Source organism: Pseudonaja textilis, chromosome 2, assembly GCF_049901715.1.
Source record: "Pseudonaja textilis isolate UNSWEBS1 chromosome 2, rPseTex1.2, whole genome shotgun sequence".
Lineage (NCBI taxonomy): Eukaryota > Metazoa > Chordata > Lepidosauria > Squamata > Elapidae > Pseudonaja > Pseudonaja textilis.
The window spans coordinates 247,486,633-247,502,646 of NC_141991.1; the positions used below are offsets into that span (position 1 = coordinate 247,486,633).

Below are 16,014 nucleotides of genomic sequence, written 5' to 3' on the forward strand. Positions count from 1 at the left end.
CCTACATGTGGCTCAACCCAATTTTTTTTTTTTTTTTTGCGAAGCCCTCTCCGGACTCAGGTCGCGAAAAACGCGACGGGGAAAGAGGCGGGACCCAGAGCCGGGGGTGGGTGGGTGGGTTTGATTTGATGTGCGCCGCAGCCAATCCGGAGGTTCCTTCTGTCCTCCTCAAGCAGCCTCCCTTCCCCAGCGGAGTGAGCGCGCCTCGCGTCAGAGCGATGAGTCGCCTCTCCCGACACCAATCGCCGTTTGCTGAGGCCGCGAGCGAAAGGCGGGGCTAAAGCCAGGCCCGAAGGCGGGGGGAGGGGAGGGAAAAAAAAAGAGGCGTTCGGCGACTAAACCCCCGCCTTCTTTTCCCCGCTTTCTCCATTCCGCGCCGACGCTCCTTTGGATGGACGGCCGCGCCAGCCAACGGCGTTGCGCGCGGCGGGCGGGGCGAAGAAAGGGGCGGGTCGGGTCCGGGCCCGGCCAGCCAATGGCGGGTGCGGAGCGGTGAGGGGCAGCCAGCGAGAAAGAACGAGGGCGGCAGAGGCGCAGCTCGGGGGCGCGGAGGTTGGTCTCAGGGGTGGCCGCCCGGCACGGGTGGCCGAGTGGGAGCGGCGGGGACGAGAGGCGGCGGAGGGAGGGAGGGAGGGAGCGACCGGGGGCGGCATAGGCCCCAAAGCCTGGGCTGCGCGTGGGGGTGGCGCCCTCGCTTTGTTGTGGTGGGGGAGGGGCAGGCCTTCCCTGGCTGGGGAGGGCGGCAGAAGAAAACGGGGGGAGGGAGAAAGAAAAATGACCCCGCCTCCCGGCGCCCCCTTTGCCCCCCCCTCCCCTCCCCGGTGCGAGTCCGCCTCAGGCAGTGGGATGGGCCGGCCGCGGATGCTCGGCCTCCCGAACCCCCCCCCCCCCAATATTCCGGGAGCCTCGCTCCTTCTCGGGCGTCAAGCGCGCGCCCGGGCAGGATCGCCTGCCTCCCTCGCGCGGCGCACGCTGCAGCCCCTTCGCCGCCACTGCGGGGTTGCTGCAACAGCCTCCCGGGCTGAGGCGGGGATTCTGCAGGGCCGGCGGGGGGAACCACCACCACCACCAGCAGCAGCAGCAGCAGCGAGCAACAGCAGCAGCATCTCGGCCGGCCGCCGGTCGAGGGGCTCCGCTTCCCTCCCGAGGCAGGTTTTCCTCGCGAGCAGAGAGGAGGAGGAGGAGGAAGAAGAGGAGCAGCAGCAATTTGGGCTTCCCGGGAGCTGGTCTGGAAAGTCTCCCTCCCTCCTCTCCCTTCTCCTCCTCCTCCTCCTCCTCTCCCTTCTCCTCCTCCTCCTCCCCCTCTTCCTCCTCTCCCTTCTCCTCCTCCTCCTCTCTTCTTTTTCCTTCTCTTCATCCTCCTCTCCCTCCTCCCTTCTCCTCCTCCTCTCCTCCTTTCTCCATTTCCTCCTTCATCTTCCTTCTCCTCCTCTCCCTCTTCTTTCTCCTTTTCCTCCTTCATCTTCCTCCTCTTCCTCTCCCTTCTCCTCCTCTCCCTCTTCTTTTTCCTTCTCTTCATCCTCCTCCTCTCCCTCTTCCTCCCTCCTCCTCCTCCCTCTTCTTTCTCCTTTTCCTCCTCCTTCATCTTCCTCTCCCTCCTCTCTCCTTCTCCTCCTCCTCCTCTCCTTTTTCCTTTTCCTTTCTCCTCCTCTTCCTCTCCCTCTTCCTCCTCTCCCTTCTCCTCCACCCCCTCCTCTTCCTCCTCTTTCTCCTCTGCCTTCTCCTCTCCCTTTTCCTCTTCCTCCTCCTGCCCGGAGTCTCAGCCCGAGTTTCCCTTCTTAAAGAGGGGCGTCATCAAGGCGGCCATCGGAAGCTCCTGGAAGAGGCCGGGTTTGTAATGTATCCAGGCGCAGGCATGGATTTGGAAGAAGAGCCTCAAAAGAGAGAGAGAGGGTAGAAAGCATCGTCTCCCAACTCTCTTGCAAGCAAGCCTCACCTGTGTCTGCAGGCAGAGTAGATGGAGAGATGGGGGGGGGAGGAGAGAAGGACAAGTTTAAATGGGTCGGTGATGGTAAATAGGTTCATAGGTTCGGTATTGTACTCAGGGTGTCCTCATTTTTTCCTCCATAGAAAAGGAGGTTCAAAAAGCACACACATCGTTGTGTCGTCAAGATGGGAAAGTTTTCCCCTTTAGGTCTTTAAATAGGGGCATGGGTAGAAGTACTGTATAGGAAGGAAGGCAAACTATATATTTTAGGATAGAATATACCTTTTGGTTTTTTTTTAACGCTGTATACCCCTTCCTGCCCCTATGATAAACCAGTAATAAGATTAAATGATTTGAAGTTCTGTCTCCTTTCTCAAATAACGCTACAAAATATTGTCTGCACAAATTTACTTCTGAATGAGTTCTGAAAGGTTGTTTTGGGCAGTTATGGCATATCAAGAAAGGATTCTGTCCATTCCCCCTTCCCCACCTTTTCCCTTGAAGTTTGGCCACTCAACAATATTTTTTTTAAAAAATGGAGAAAATATTGTCTTTCAGAAAAGCCACGGTTGTTGACAAAAAGAGTACACAATTTCCTGTATTTAGATGAGTTAATCAAGAACTGACATGGGATGCTTATTTCAGAAATAAGGTGTCACCTCAGTGGTAAGCATTTGGTGTTTTCAATCAATACAAAATTCTGACTACTTATGAGCTAATAACATGCATTGGTTTCTGGGAATTGTTGGTGTTCTTGTCAGGATGTTGGCTACAATTATGTTTCTGAGCTAATATAATGAATGGGATTAAATTCTCGTAATACAGGAAATGTTGATTCTTGTTGTAAGGAGTCATGTACTTGGAAATTGCAATTCTGTTGAGTGAATTCAACTTCAGAGTAATGTATTTACCCCTTTTTCCTTTCTTATACAAGTGCCCAGTTTCTTTATGAAGAAAATGCATTTTGAAAACATACCTGCTGTTATCAAGACTGAACAGTTATATGCTCATTAGGTGAGCAATAAAAGTTCTGTTGGAAAGAATTCTAAATGAGACATGATCTCCAAAGGGATGAGGTAGAAGCAGGAGTTGGGCAGTTTGCAGTTATTGATATGGGGAAAACAATGTCTAGAAAGTGCCCAGACTATATTAACTAATTTCATTTACTTATAAAAAATATCCCTTGATTGCCTTTTGAGGCACAGTAGAGAATGAATAGTATACCAGTAAATTCTCTCTTCTGCCCCATTTGACCCCAACATTTAATCAAAATATAAATTTGCAGGACTTTTCTAGTGCAGTTCTTGAAGGTATGATTGATTACAACAGGGAAAGAGATTGGTCCTCTGCTTCCATTGACAGTAGCAGTTTCTACAACTGCCATAATACATTAAATGCAATCTTATAAATTTTGAGAGTCAGTTTTGTTACATTTGATACTGCTTACACACATGCTTTATGAAGTTGGTCCTTTTAAAGTTAGTTTGACAGAAAGTTCAATCAGTGGAACGACTTGCCTCCAGAAATTGTGGGTGCTCCATCACTGGAAGTTTTTAAGAAGAGATTGGACAGTCAATGTCTGAAGTGGTGTAGGGTTTCCTGCCTGAGCAGGGGGTTGGACTAGAAGACCTCCAAGGTCCCTTCCAACTCTGTTATTCTGAAAGATAGTTTCAACATAATTTCTAAAAAACATTGATAGCAAAATGCAGATAATGTCTTGTGATCTATCATAGCTTTGTGGCAGCCTTGTAAAATACCTCTGCCTAAGAGCTGTTTTAAAGTAACTGATTGAAGACATTTAATAACTTGATTTTAAGACATTTCTTGGAATGAAAGTTAACTCACTAACTTGCTTAAAAACTGGTTGTATACTTTTTTTTGCTCTGTATTACTGGTAGCAGGTATGTGAAACTGGGCTAACAAAATGAGTAACTTTCTTTGCTAGTTTTAACTTTTTGCAGCTTTCACCATCTGGAAATGAAGCAGGCAGATTTTGTTTTCATACCAGTTAAGAATTCAAGAATACTGCCTGTTTTGTATTCTGAAAGGTAGAAGAGGTTTTATTTTGTACCACATATTGTATGCATCTTTAAAATAGCAATATTTTGTGCTTGATCTTGCAGAAATCCTAATAAAGTAGATTACTGTTGTTCTTTTAACATGTAAGGGGAATTGAAACTACTTGACTTGCCCAAGGCCACCCATTACTAATATGGTAATTGGGTCTATATTTGAATGTGTCATATTTACTTGTGTATATTAAAACTAAGGCACTTTGTTAACATTTCTGCACACTTAACAGCTAAAGTTTAAAAAGTGCAATGGGTTTTAAGATAACTGCTTTTTTCATCTATAGATGAAGATTTGTTTAGATTTCTGATTGCAGAACTCTGTGCTAAATATTTCTCTGTTATCTAGTAAGACAATTCACAGCGTGAAGTGGGTTGAGCAGAATCAGAATTGAAATACAGATAGTCCTTGACGTACGACCACAGTTGAGCCCCAAATTTATGTTGCTAAATGAGAAATTGGTTAAGTGAGCTTTGGCCCATTTGCTGCCATTATTAAATTAGTAACACATTTGTTAAGTAAAGCTTGTTTCCCCATTGACTTTGCTTGTCAGAAGGTTGCAAAAGGGAATCACATAACCCCAGGACACTGAAACCATCATAAATGTGGATTGTCAAGCATCTGAATATAAATCACGTGACCTTGGGGATGTTGCGGTGATCATAAGTGTGAAAAATTAGCATAAGTTACTTTTTTCAGCATTGTTGTGACTTTGAATGGTCACTAAATGACCTGTTGTGAGTTGAGGACTACTTGTACATTATTTTGGTAAAGTAAGCTGTAGATAACTACTACTAGAAGCAATAAACTAATATAGGTGGGATTTTTTTCCCCCCAGTTTGAGAAAGTTAAGAATGAGGATTACTTAGGCGCATGTCCTTCTTTATAGAGGTGCTGTTTTACCATGATCTTCCTGATTTAGGAGATACTCTAGTTGACAAAAGGTTGATAGGAGCATTAGCCCAGAATGGAAGCTTACCCAATATCAGACATCCTGGTACCCATCCTGGACACAGCAGAGTTGAGAGAGACACACCCTGACTGCGTCAAGATTGTAGGAAGACTTAAAATTCTGTCAGAGAAGAACAAAGGAGACAGACTGAGAGAAAAACAAATAAAAGCAAATTGAATGAAAGAAGAGCTTGTTAGGAAAAGCTTGTTCAGAAATAGGCAATGCTTCGGTTAAAGGGCAGGGAAGATGAGGCAGACAAGTTACAAGACAGCATATCAATTGGTTGACTTGAGACTACTAAGCATGGCCAAGACTAGGATGTTCTAATTTGTGGGCAGGGAAGAGTAAGGAGTTATGGAAGTTTCTTTTAAAGTAAATACAGCAGGTGTATTTTTACAGCTTGTTTTACAATTTTGTTTCTTGCCTTATTGGCAAAAAAACCTCCTACGAGTTTTAGCAGATGTTGTAAAAAAACAGAGGCTGTTTGCATCTCAGGTTCTCTGTGAATAAGGTAGGCCAAAGGCACAAGATTCCATTTACAATGGGAGGTCTTCCTTGCTTGCTTTTCGAAGCATCCCCTTCCCCCTTGACATTAATGTCCATGCTCAACAAAAATAAAATAGAATAAGCTCTAGCAATAAAATAACCTTTATTGCTTTTCAGCAGTCAGAACATAAGGTATTCATTTGCAATTCAAAAAAGGTGATCAAGAGCCATGGGTATTAGTAAGCATTGATAACTTGTCCCCTTTTTAAACTATTGAAATTGGCTGCAATTACTGTCAGCTGGCAGTGAATTCTACAGTCTTATGTGTTGTGTGAATAAGTGTTTCCTTCTCTCTCTACATTTATCTGAATTTGAAAAACAGAAGTTAACTCTTCATGTTATCTAAGCCATGTGTGAATTTATGCATCCGTATGTTTTTCCTTGCTCTCCTTTTTCTCCAAGCTGAATAGCGCTAGTTACTACTCCAGCTGATTATTTGGTTGCCCCCATTTTTTTTTTTTTTGCATCTTGTTTGGTTTCTATCATAACTTTAAAGTGCAGTGGCCAGAGCTGTATACAATACTCCAAGTGTGTTCTTGCCATGGATTTGTATAAAGACATTACTGTATTGGCAGTTGGGTCTTCAAGTGTGGAATTTGACTTTTTGCAGCTTTTGCACACTGGGCTGATACTTTCATTAAGCTATGTATCATGACTCTTAAGTTGCTTTCCTACAACGTGCATAATTTTACATTCATTTGCCCTTCATTTACCTGGTGTGAGGCGTTCCTTTTGAAGTTCTTCACATTCACTTTGGAATTGTCAGTAAGCATGCTTCTTCGCTACTCAATCCTAACTCCAGAGTTGTTACCTATAAGCTTAAACTCATCAGCTCCAACACTGATCCCTGGAGAAACCACTTTGCACATCTAGCCAAAATTAGGATTGCTTATTTGTTCCTGTTCTGTGCGTTCTATTTTTTAATTAAGAGCCAATCCATGAAATTATTGATCCTCATATCCCAGAATTGTCAAACTCAAGGCCCGGGGGCCAGATCTGGTCTGCAGGGTGCTTAGATCTGGCCTGTGGAACTGCCCGGGAAACAGCGAAGGACCAGCACATGGTGCCTCTTCCAGCGAAAACGGAGCTTTCAAGGGCTGTTGGCGCTCCACCCCCCAGCTCCATTTTTGCTGGCAGAGGGTTGCAGGAGGCTATCACAGCCGAAAATGGAGCTCAGGGGGCCGTTTTCACTGGCAGAGCGCTCGGACCACCACAGGTACCCCCCTGACACAAATTACTTGCTGGCTACACCCACCCTGGCCTCCTGAGGTCAAACACAACCCTGATGCATCCCTCAGCGTTGATATCCCTGTCATAACCCAGGAGGGAGCCTTTGATGAATGAATTTTTCAAAGTCTTTTTTAAAAAACGGAAGTTTGTAATATTTATTGGGCCATTTTTGTCCACGTGGTTGTTGATGCTTTTAGACAAATCTTCAAGATTAGTGAGATAAGACTTATCTTTGTCACATTGATTCCTTTTTATGAAGGTTCTTTCTTTGAATTTGCTTATTTTCTTTCTGAACTCTCTTTAATCATTTCTTAAATCTTAAGATGACTTCTCTTCAACTTTGTGATCTCTTTTTAAATTTCAGAGCCACACCTCCTATTTTCCAGTCTCAAAGACAGATATACAGTATTGTTAAAGGGAAGTTACGTATTCTTGTGAAAGATCAACTATTCCATAAGTAAGTTGATCAAGAACTCTTGTGTGGGTATCCTCCAGACCTAGGACTGATTGATTTTTAGTTTGCCTTATAACTTCACCTATCATTAGCTCAGTTTGCCTAAGTTCATCTGAAAGTCCTTTTGGAAAGGACGGTATGCAGAAATCTCTCCTAAATCCTCAGTAGTAAAGTCCAATCATTAAGTTTTTCTGCTGTTTTTCTATCCTTATCAACTTTTAATGCTCCTTCTCTGGTTGGTTTCCTGCTCTGAATGTGAAGAAAACGTTTTTTTTATCTTCGTTTTCTTTGCCAAGTGTTCTTCTAAGCATTTTTGGAAGGAGGCGTATTTTATTGGGTGCCTGCTAGGGAAATACCCAGCAAGCCAGGGAGGAGGCAGGGAATTAGCCTCAAATCCTTCAAACGATCCAGATCTGACCCCACTAAACTTCGTAGAGTCTTAACTTATCTGTTCCCAAGTCAAGACAAGTCAAACTTCCTGGGGATATTTCTGTATAATAGGCCAAATATAATAAAGGGGCTATTTATTTATTTGTAACCTGCCTTTATTATTTTTTTTTACAAATAAGACGATGAACATGTCCAACACATGTTCTTTCTCCTATTTTCCCCTAATTTCTTCTTTTGCTTTTTGTGTCGGTTTTCAGGTAATCTTCGTCGTGCAACCTTTTGTTCAGCTATTGTTTGAATTTATTACAATGCTGGAAAAATGGACATCTGTGACTCATGCCAGAAAATATGACCGCTGCAGTGCCCTGGTAGTCATGCAATCGAAATTCCAGTGAGTGGCAGCCTGCCTGCTCTTAAAACCACAGGGCACTTCAACCCTCCCCCATCTCTCCACATCCGTGCCCTTTTAGACCTCCTGCTGCCTTGCCTCGTGGGGTGACAAGCAATTCCAGATTAGCATGCCCCCCGAAAGGCTTAGCTGCCCCAGAAAGTGGCAGCAAACATCCACTCTCTGCCCAGCCCCGTGTGGCTCCCCACCCCACCAAGCCCCAGCAGGCACTCGTGGTTGCTTTGGAAAGAATTATTATTACAGATAGTCCTCAACCTACGACCACCATTAAGCCCCAAATTTATGTTGCCGAGTGAGACATTCGTTAAGTGAGTTTTGCCCCAGTTTATGGCTCCTCTCGCCACATTTGTGAAGTGAATCGCTGCGGTTCTTAAATCAGTAACGCGGTTGTTAAGTGAATCTGGTTTCCTTATTGACTTTGCTTGTCAGAAGGTCTCAAGAGGGGAATCACATGACCCCAGGACACTGCAGCCGTCATAAATGTGAGTCAAGCATCCAGATGAAAATCACATGACCGTGGGGGGGGCGGGGGAATGCCACAACAGTCATAGGTGTGAAAAATGGTCTTAAATCATTTCCTTCAATGCCGTTGTAACTTCGAAGGGTTGCTAAATGTGATGTTGTAAATCAAGGACTACCTATATTCTGTTTAAGAGCCCCGAGGGCCAAGTCCTCCAATCGCACAGTTTCTCTGTGATGACTGATTTCGGAAGTGGGAGAAATACTTTCTGCTTACTCTGGAGGAGAGACCTTGCTCTTTCTCAGGTAATGTGGGTAGGTCACCTGCAGCAGAAAGGAACCGCCCTTTCATTTTCGATGGGCATTAAGCGGGAAATGAAGTTCTTAGTTCCTCTTTCACTTTCTACTACTGAAAGGGGAAACTGTCCCGGGACAAATAGTACCTTGCACATTGTGAAGTGATAGTGGGTGAAGACAGCAAGGCACTTTCTGAAGTAGGTCGGGGAGCAAAAAATAACCAGAGTTGGAAGGGACCTTGTGGGTCATGTATCCAACCCCCTGCTCAAGTAGGAGACCCTGCTATACCGTTTCTGAGAAGCGGCTGTCCAGTTTCTTCTCAAAAGGCTTCAGTGATGGGGCGCCCACAACTTCCAGAGGCAAGCCGTTCCACTGGTTAATCGTTCTTACTTCCTCTTTAGTTCTAAGTTCTCTCCTTGATTACTTTCCATCTACTGTCTTTCCTTGTGGTGCTTTGGAAAATACTAGTTTACCACCTCTTATTTGCGACCGCCCTTCAGATATTGGAAGGCCGCTATCCTGTCTCCCCTGGTCCTTCTCTTCCCTAGACTAACCAGGCCCAGTTCCTGCAACCGTTCTTCACATGTTTTAGCCTCCAGTCCCCTCATCATCTTTGTTGGTCTTCTCTGCACTCTTTCCCAGAGTCACAACATTTTTTTTTGTTGGTAGTGTGGTGGCCAAAACTGTCAGAAGTTGGTAATTCAAGGACACCCTGTACCTGCCAATAAATTGGATTAACTTTGATTTAGGACAGGTTAAAGTGGTACTGCCTCAACTGATGGCAGCTCCTGGTTGACTTTAGAGCTCGGGCACTAAACAAGTCGTAATCGTGTGGGAGGTTTCAAGGAATATCGCGGCTGTGGGGCAGATTGCTAAATTGAAAAAAAAAACATCCTGCAATATAGCAGTGGGATGAAGTGAAATGACCTAAGAGCTAAGCTCGATTCAGAGGAGATCTTAACCTTAAATCTTTAAAAAAAAATATTACTCCATTCAATATCTAATTACTGAAGTTGTTTGTCACAGTTGACAAGAGTACTAATTTAAAGTAATTTTAGAAGGATTAGGGTGTAATTTTTTTTTTTTTTGGATAGATTTGTATCTCGCCTTTCATTCAGGATTTCATGGTGGCATATGCATTCTCCCCCTCAATAACCCCTGTAAGAAAGTTGGGCCAAGAAAGAGGGATTAACTTGAGTTGATCAGGGAGCTTCCTTAACTGTGAATGAATTGTGGGCATGTTTTCAGTGCCAGTTAACACCTTAACCGCTGTCCCACGCAGCTTCATTCTCACAGACATCAATATTAAAACTGTTACGACAGTTTTAAAAGATACCTAAAATGCTTATAGTCACTCATGGCCTGGTCACTCCCAGACTGGACTACATCAATGTGTCCCTGAAGAGTAATCTGACTGGGACCTTCGGCTGGTATAGGGTGGGCAGTTTGATACACTCCTAGAACAACACATCTTTACTCTGCATGTTGCACTGGCTGTCTGTTTGCCTCCAGGTCCAATTCAGGGTACTGGTTTAAACCTTTAAAGCCCTTCATTGCATGGAGCCAGGCTGAGGGACCCTTCTCACCTGTTATATCAGCCCACCCCATGAGTGTTAGCAGATAAGGTATGTTGTAGGTTCCATTGATGGGTCACAGAAGATACGCCTTCTTTGGTCTGGAGTCTGCCTTATGGAATATCCTTCACCCTGAAATTAGGTTAGTTCCATCTTTTTAATATTCCAAAAAGCCCTCAAGACCAGGTTATGTTATCAGATGTAGGGCTCTCAAGGTACCAGAGAGTTGCTGAGGTAGTCATTGGTATCTCTCTCATTGCCTAGGGTTATATTTTCGTTTTTTGTTGTATATATTACTGCACTTTTTAAACGTTTTTATCTTGTGCTCTTTCCATCGTTGCTTCTGGTGAAATGTGCAGCTGTATGAACCTGAGATAGGTAGGTAGGTAGGTAGGTAGGTAGGTAGGTAGGTAGATAGATAGATAGATAGATAGATAGATAGATAGATAGATAGATAGATAGATACCCTATTAGCATGCAGGGTTATATGCTTTGCTGTGCTTTAATTAGAATCACATAACTCTTCTGCAGAGTAGTATCAATACATTGGATTTTAAACATGCTATATGCCTTGTTAGTCATACATTTACAATTTTAAAACCTCAATTTCTGTTTTTGTATGAAGAATAAGGTATTCCTCTGAAGAAAGTTTTCTTTCCTGCATTGACAATACATTTATATGGATCATGCATATTGCAGGGTCCAGTCTGAGTTGATCACCAGAACCAGCGGTTAAACTTTCCTGAGCTTTCGGAATTGTGCTGGAACCTATCCTGGGGGAATTTAGCAGCGTGTGTCTGCTAGAGAGAAATTCCCTGAGGATGAGCTCCAATACGAGTCTGAAAGCTTGGAAGACTAAACTTCTGGTCCCGGTGATCGACCAAGATTGGATCTTGCAGTATTATCCTGGGATACATACATTCACCTTCATTCGTGATTATGCATATTACCTGATTTTTTTTCCTCTTTTTTCAGCTTGTAATGAAACTATTTTGAATGATCCCTGTGCCAGTTTATTTGAATGTTAGGCCAGGGCCGGAAGCATTGATTGGCTGCCTTATTCTTTTGGCCTTATATGTTGCACTGTCAGTATACTGTATTACTATTCCAACAGATACATTCATTTGCTAATCCTAACTCATTTCTGAAAAATAAGAGTCTGGACTTGCATATTCATAAATGATCCTTGATTTGGAGAGCAGCAATGGACTCAGGGTTTATAGTTGAAGAAATGTTGCCTGTTCCCTGTAGTTTTGACAATGGTGTATACAGTTTTAAAAGTTTTCAGATGCAGTTTTCAGATTACTTTGTATTAATGGATCATGCATGCACATTTTTAATTGGAAGCATCAAGAGCTTGACTTGCTAAGTGCGCTACAAATATTGCTTTCTAAAAGTTATATGTTGCTCTTTTAATAGGATTTATCTATTTTGTAAAGCTACAAAGCATATTAAACTCTCTCTATATATATCTATATATATGTATGTATGTGTGTGTGTAGTTCTTGACTTACAACTACAATTGAGCCCAAAATTTCTGTTAAGTGAGACATTCGTTACATGACTTCTGCCCCATTTTTATGACCTATCTTGCCAGAGTTGCTAAGTGAATCATTGCAGTTGTTAAGTTACTAACAAGGTTGTTAAGTGAATCTGGCTTCCCCATTGACTTTGCTTTCAGAAGGTGCAGGGACCCAGCCCGGGAAGCAGCCAATTGGTCCAGGCGAATTTTCTCTGACCAGGGACGCCAGGGCCAGTTGTTTTTCAAGGCGTTGTAATGTATATACTAAAGTAGTTGTACGTTGAGGACAGTGTGTATACACATGCTCTTATTAATATATATCAGGATTTTACTAAAGATCGACTAAAGCGTTTTAGAGCAGTTGATGAATTACATAAATTGTACATAAAGATATGTTTATATATATTTAGTTGTTTAGCTTGAGGACAAGGGCCTTCCTTTGATCTGAAGAACTAAATAATGCTTCAAGGTCAGCTGTCAGGGTTCCAAATAATAGACCCATAGAAAGCAAAACTCTGAGGCAGATAGATTCCTCAAAGAGTAGCTTTATTTGGATATATCATATTGGCTCAGATCTGGTGAAAACTGACTGGAGATTCCCGCGTTTTTCACCTAGTTAAAAGTAAAAGTTTTGTCACTTTCTCAAAACAATCACATGATCCAACCATGGTGCCATCTGGTTGCCTGGTGATATCACTCCGCCTTCCTCTGAACAGGTGTGGGAATGTCCTTGGTTCCCAAGAGAAACTATTTTGTTTTGGCTACAAAATCGCAGCTACCTCAATTCCTCCCTTCCCTATCCCTCAGCTCCAGTGTGGCAACCCTGAAGCTGTCAAGATGGCTTCGGTTAGGTCAGCTTCAGGTTTGACATGATCCCTGAAATATTTCCATAGTATTTGCTTTATTATCCTATTCTCCAGTGAATTTCAATGGGTGGCACATTGCACAATGAGAAGTTGTTGCCAAAAGGCTCATGGTGCAATTCTAAGAAATAGAAGGAAGTGGGAAATTACCAGCCCATTCCAACATAGTTACTTTCGACTTCTGAAGAGGAAACTTGTAAAATATGCGGGGACTGGTGAAAAAGAGAGTAAAAGGCCACGATGCTTTCAGCTCTTCATGGTACCCGGAAGTTATTTAAAACCAGAATAATTGTGACTGTGGCATAATGCTTACAGTATGAGAAGGGGTCAGCCAAACCCATCGATTTGACTAAACGTAGTCCTCAACTTAACGACCACAATTGGGACCAGAATTCCTGTGGCTAAGCAAGGAGGTTGCTAAATGGAGCCATGCGTGATTTTACCTAAGGAATACAAGTACATTCTAGCTCATTGATTGTATTGTATTATTGTAGGGTTTTTTTATTAAAAATTATCACATTTATATGGCTGCCTGTCACATGGATTTGACTCGGGGGCGGGGGGAAGGGCATGTAATAAAACAGAACAATTTTTTTAAAAAAATAAAACAAAAATATAACTAAAACCCCGGGAGAGCAACTTCGAGATCATTCCTACCATGTAGCCCAAGGGTGTCGAGCTCAATTTCATTGAGGGCAGCATCAGGTTTGTGTTTGACCTCGTGGGGCTGGGATGGGTGGGTGTGGCCAGCATGGTGTCACTTGTGTTGGGGGGCACCTATGGTGGCCCAAGCACTCTGCCAGTGAAAATGGGCTCCCGAGCTCCGTTTTTTGCTGCGACAGCCTCCTGCAACGCTCTGCCAGTGAAAATAGAGCTCAGGAGGGCTGTGTGCGGCTCTTGCGAGCTCAGTTTTCACTGGTAGAGGCACCATGGGCCGGTCCTTCACTATTTTTCCAGGGAGGCCCCGCAGGCCAGATCCGGCCCCCAGGCCTTGAGTTTGACACCTCTGATGTTCCCCACTTCTATGGGATCCCCAAACCTGCTGACAAAACTCGAATTTTAAGAGGTTTCCAGAAAATCGGGAGGCTCTCGGCCAGTCTCACTTTGGAGTAGGGGGTGACAGTGTCCCATAGGATGGGTTCCAGAGCAGAGAAGGCTCACCTTCTGGGTCCCATCAGATGGAATTCCTTAACAGGCAGGATCCATAATGAGTCTCTCCTTCTGGACCAGGTGAGATGGGTAGATGTAACCAGGGAGAGGAAATCCCTCCGGTAATTAATACTAGATCAATTGGGTAGATTACATCCTATCTACAGTTACATAGAATAGATTCCCCCGAATTATGCTTGTATTACATGGAACTGCATAAATTATATTTTGATTGTAAGTAGTATTTTGTTTTAAAAAAAGCTGTATGCACAAATTCAAGGCATCATTTTAGCTGTTAATGCCACAGTTTCCCTTGCCATTCTTTGAAAAGGCATTTGAACTCATGAATAACTTCCCAACACACACAGACATTTGTGCTAAACAATTCATATAGATACACATATGTGGCTTTTTGAAACAAAATCTAGGCCAGTGATGGCTTTCTGTCCTCATGTGCCAAAAGTGTGCGCACACAGGCACACACGCATGCCAACACCCATAAGGCAATGCACGCGGGCACTTCCTGCGCATGCACTGAAGGCCCCCGCACGCACGCCACATGCGCGGCAGCTACCCAATGATCAGCTGGTGGGCGGCGGGCACACCTATGCAGTGGACCTGCTCTGGGGCGACGGCTTGTGTGTCGGCGGAGATGGCTCTGCATGCCACTTGCGGCACGCGTGCCATAGGTTCGCCATCACGGATCTAGGCCTTCAGGTCAGTCTTGACGAATGCCCGAGTTAATCCCTGCAGTTTCCTCAACATTAAAATGGTTTGCTACCGCTTTCTTCCTAGGGCTGAGAGACCGCGCATGACTCATTGTCACCTCAGCTGATTGTAGGATCTTTTGGCTGAACTGAGCTTTGGAGTATAGAAGGATTCCTTTGCTAAATGAAATCTGGGTGCCAATCATGAAGAGTGATACAGTTTTGCTTATCCTATGCACAAAGATTCTTGCTTGCTCTGTGCAATATTGTGAATCTTAGAGGTTTGCATTTTTTTTCTGAATATACAATGAACAAGAACCAGGGGTGTCGGTTTACACATTTTCTATCCGTTCTCTCCATTCCTCCTTTTCAGTAATTATTACCAGCCATTGCTTCTGGTTATGATTATTTTACTTGATGTATGATGGAATATAGCAATGATAGGACAAATGGTTTAATATAAACATTTTTTTTCTGACTGTGATTTAAATATAAATTCTAAGACATCTTGACATGATCATAATAATTAGATAGTCTAAAAATACTCGGTTTGTTTATGCATATATAGGGGTGTATGTGTACACATTTTCCCCCATTGCAGTAAAAATTTCAGAGTTCCCTGGAAGCCTCTCCTAGCTATTCATTTCGTCGGAAGAGGCTTCTGTGCCTCTATTGCCCATGTGCAGAAATTTGGCATCCAGTAGCTGTTCTGGCTGCTGGAATTGCAGGAGAAGAACTTTAAATCTAAAATATACCAACCTTTATAGGTTGGATTTTGATGCTGAGCCATATGAATATATAACTTTATGGAATAGAAAATAGAATAGAAATTTAAAATAAAATAGAATTCTATTTTAAAATTAGGCGGTAGCTGAATTGAATTATAACCAACATTGTGGAATTTGACTAGTTTTGAGGAACTTTGGATCTGTCGGATGTTAAGAATAGCAAAATAAATTATACTGAAAGATTAAAAAAGCAGTGTTTCTAAATATTAAAGATGGGGTTCAAGAAATATTGTTTTTTTTCTCTATTAATAAAAAATGACACTGTTTCCCCTTTTGTATAGATTTCATATTTTTTAGGATTGACAGTTATATGTACAATATATCAAAATGCTTTGCTTTTAACAATTATATACATTTATTTTCTTGTTATTATATGCATTGCATCTAGTATTGTATGTGATTCCAATATTTTAGGATAGAAAATGCACTGATCACCTGAAAATAACGAAATAGAACAGAATATTTGTAGCTCAGGATTGGACTGTGCAATCCTTGGTGCTCTCTGAGCTTGGTTCTTTTCTTGCAGACGTTTTATTACCCAGCTTAGGTCACAGCATCAGTACCAGAAAGGAATGGGATTTGCTCTCTGTTAATTGATAAAGATGGATTTCTGGTATCAGGCAAAGGAGGCATCTCACACCTAACAGTAGCCTCCTATGTTAGGTTTTAAATTTTAG

General features: G+C 43.1%; 1 protein-coding gene across 5 annotated transcripts in view; it reads left to right on the forward strand.

Annotated features, from left to right (window-relative positions):
* Nucleotides 1-373: 373 nt before the first annotated feature.
* SMAD2 (SMAD family member 2) overlaps nucleotides 374-16,014 on the forward strand; it is a 50,308-nt gene continuing 34,667 nt past the window's right edge. The window contains exon 1 of one of the 5 annotated variants that reach the window (XM_026714782.2): nucleotides 374-552. The gene's annotated coding sequence lies outside the window, so the exon portion shown is untranslated. Of the gene's footprint in view, nucleotides 553-2,485; nucleotides 2,594-2,866; nucleotides 2,942-16,014 lie in introns of those variants that run through there. The other 4 variants (XM_087927506.1, XM_087927507.1, XM_087927505.1 and 1 more) reach the window with 4 other exon arrangements.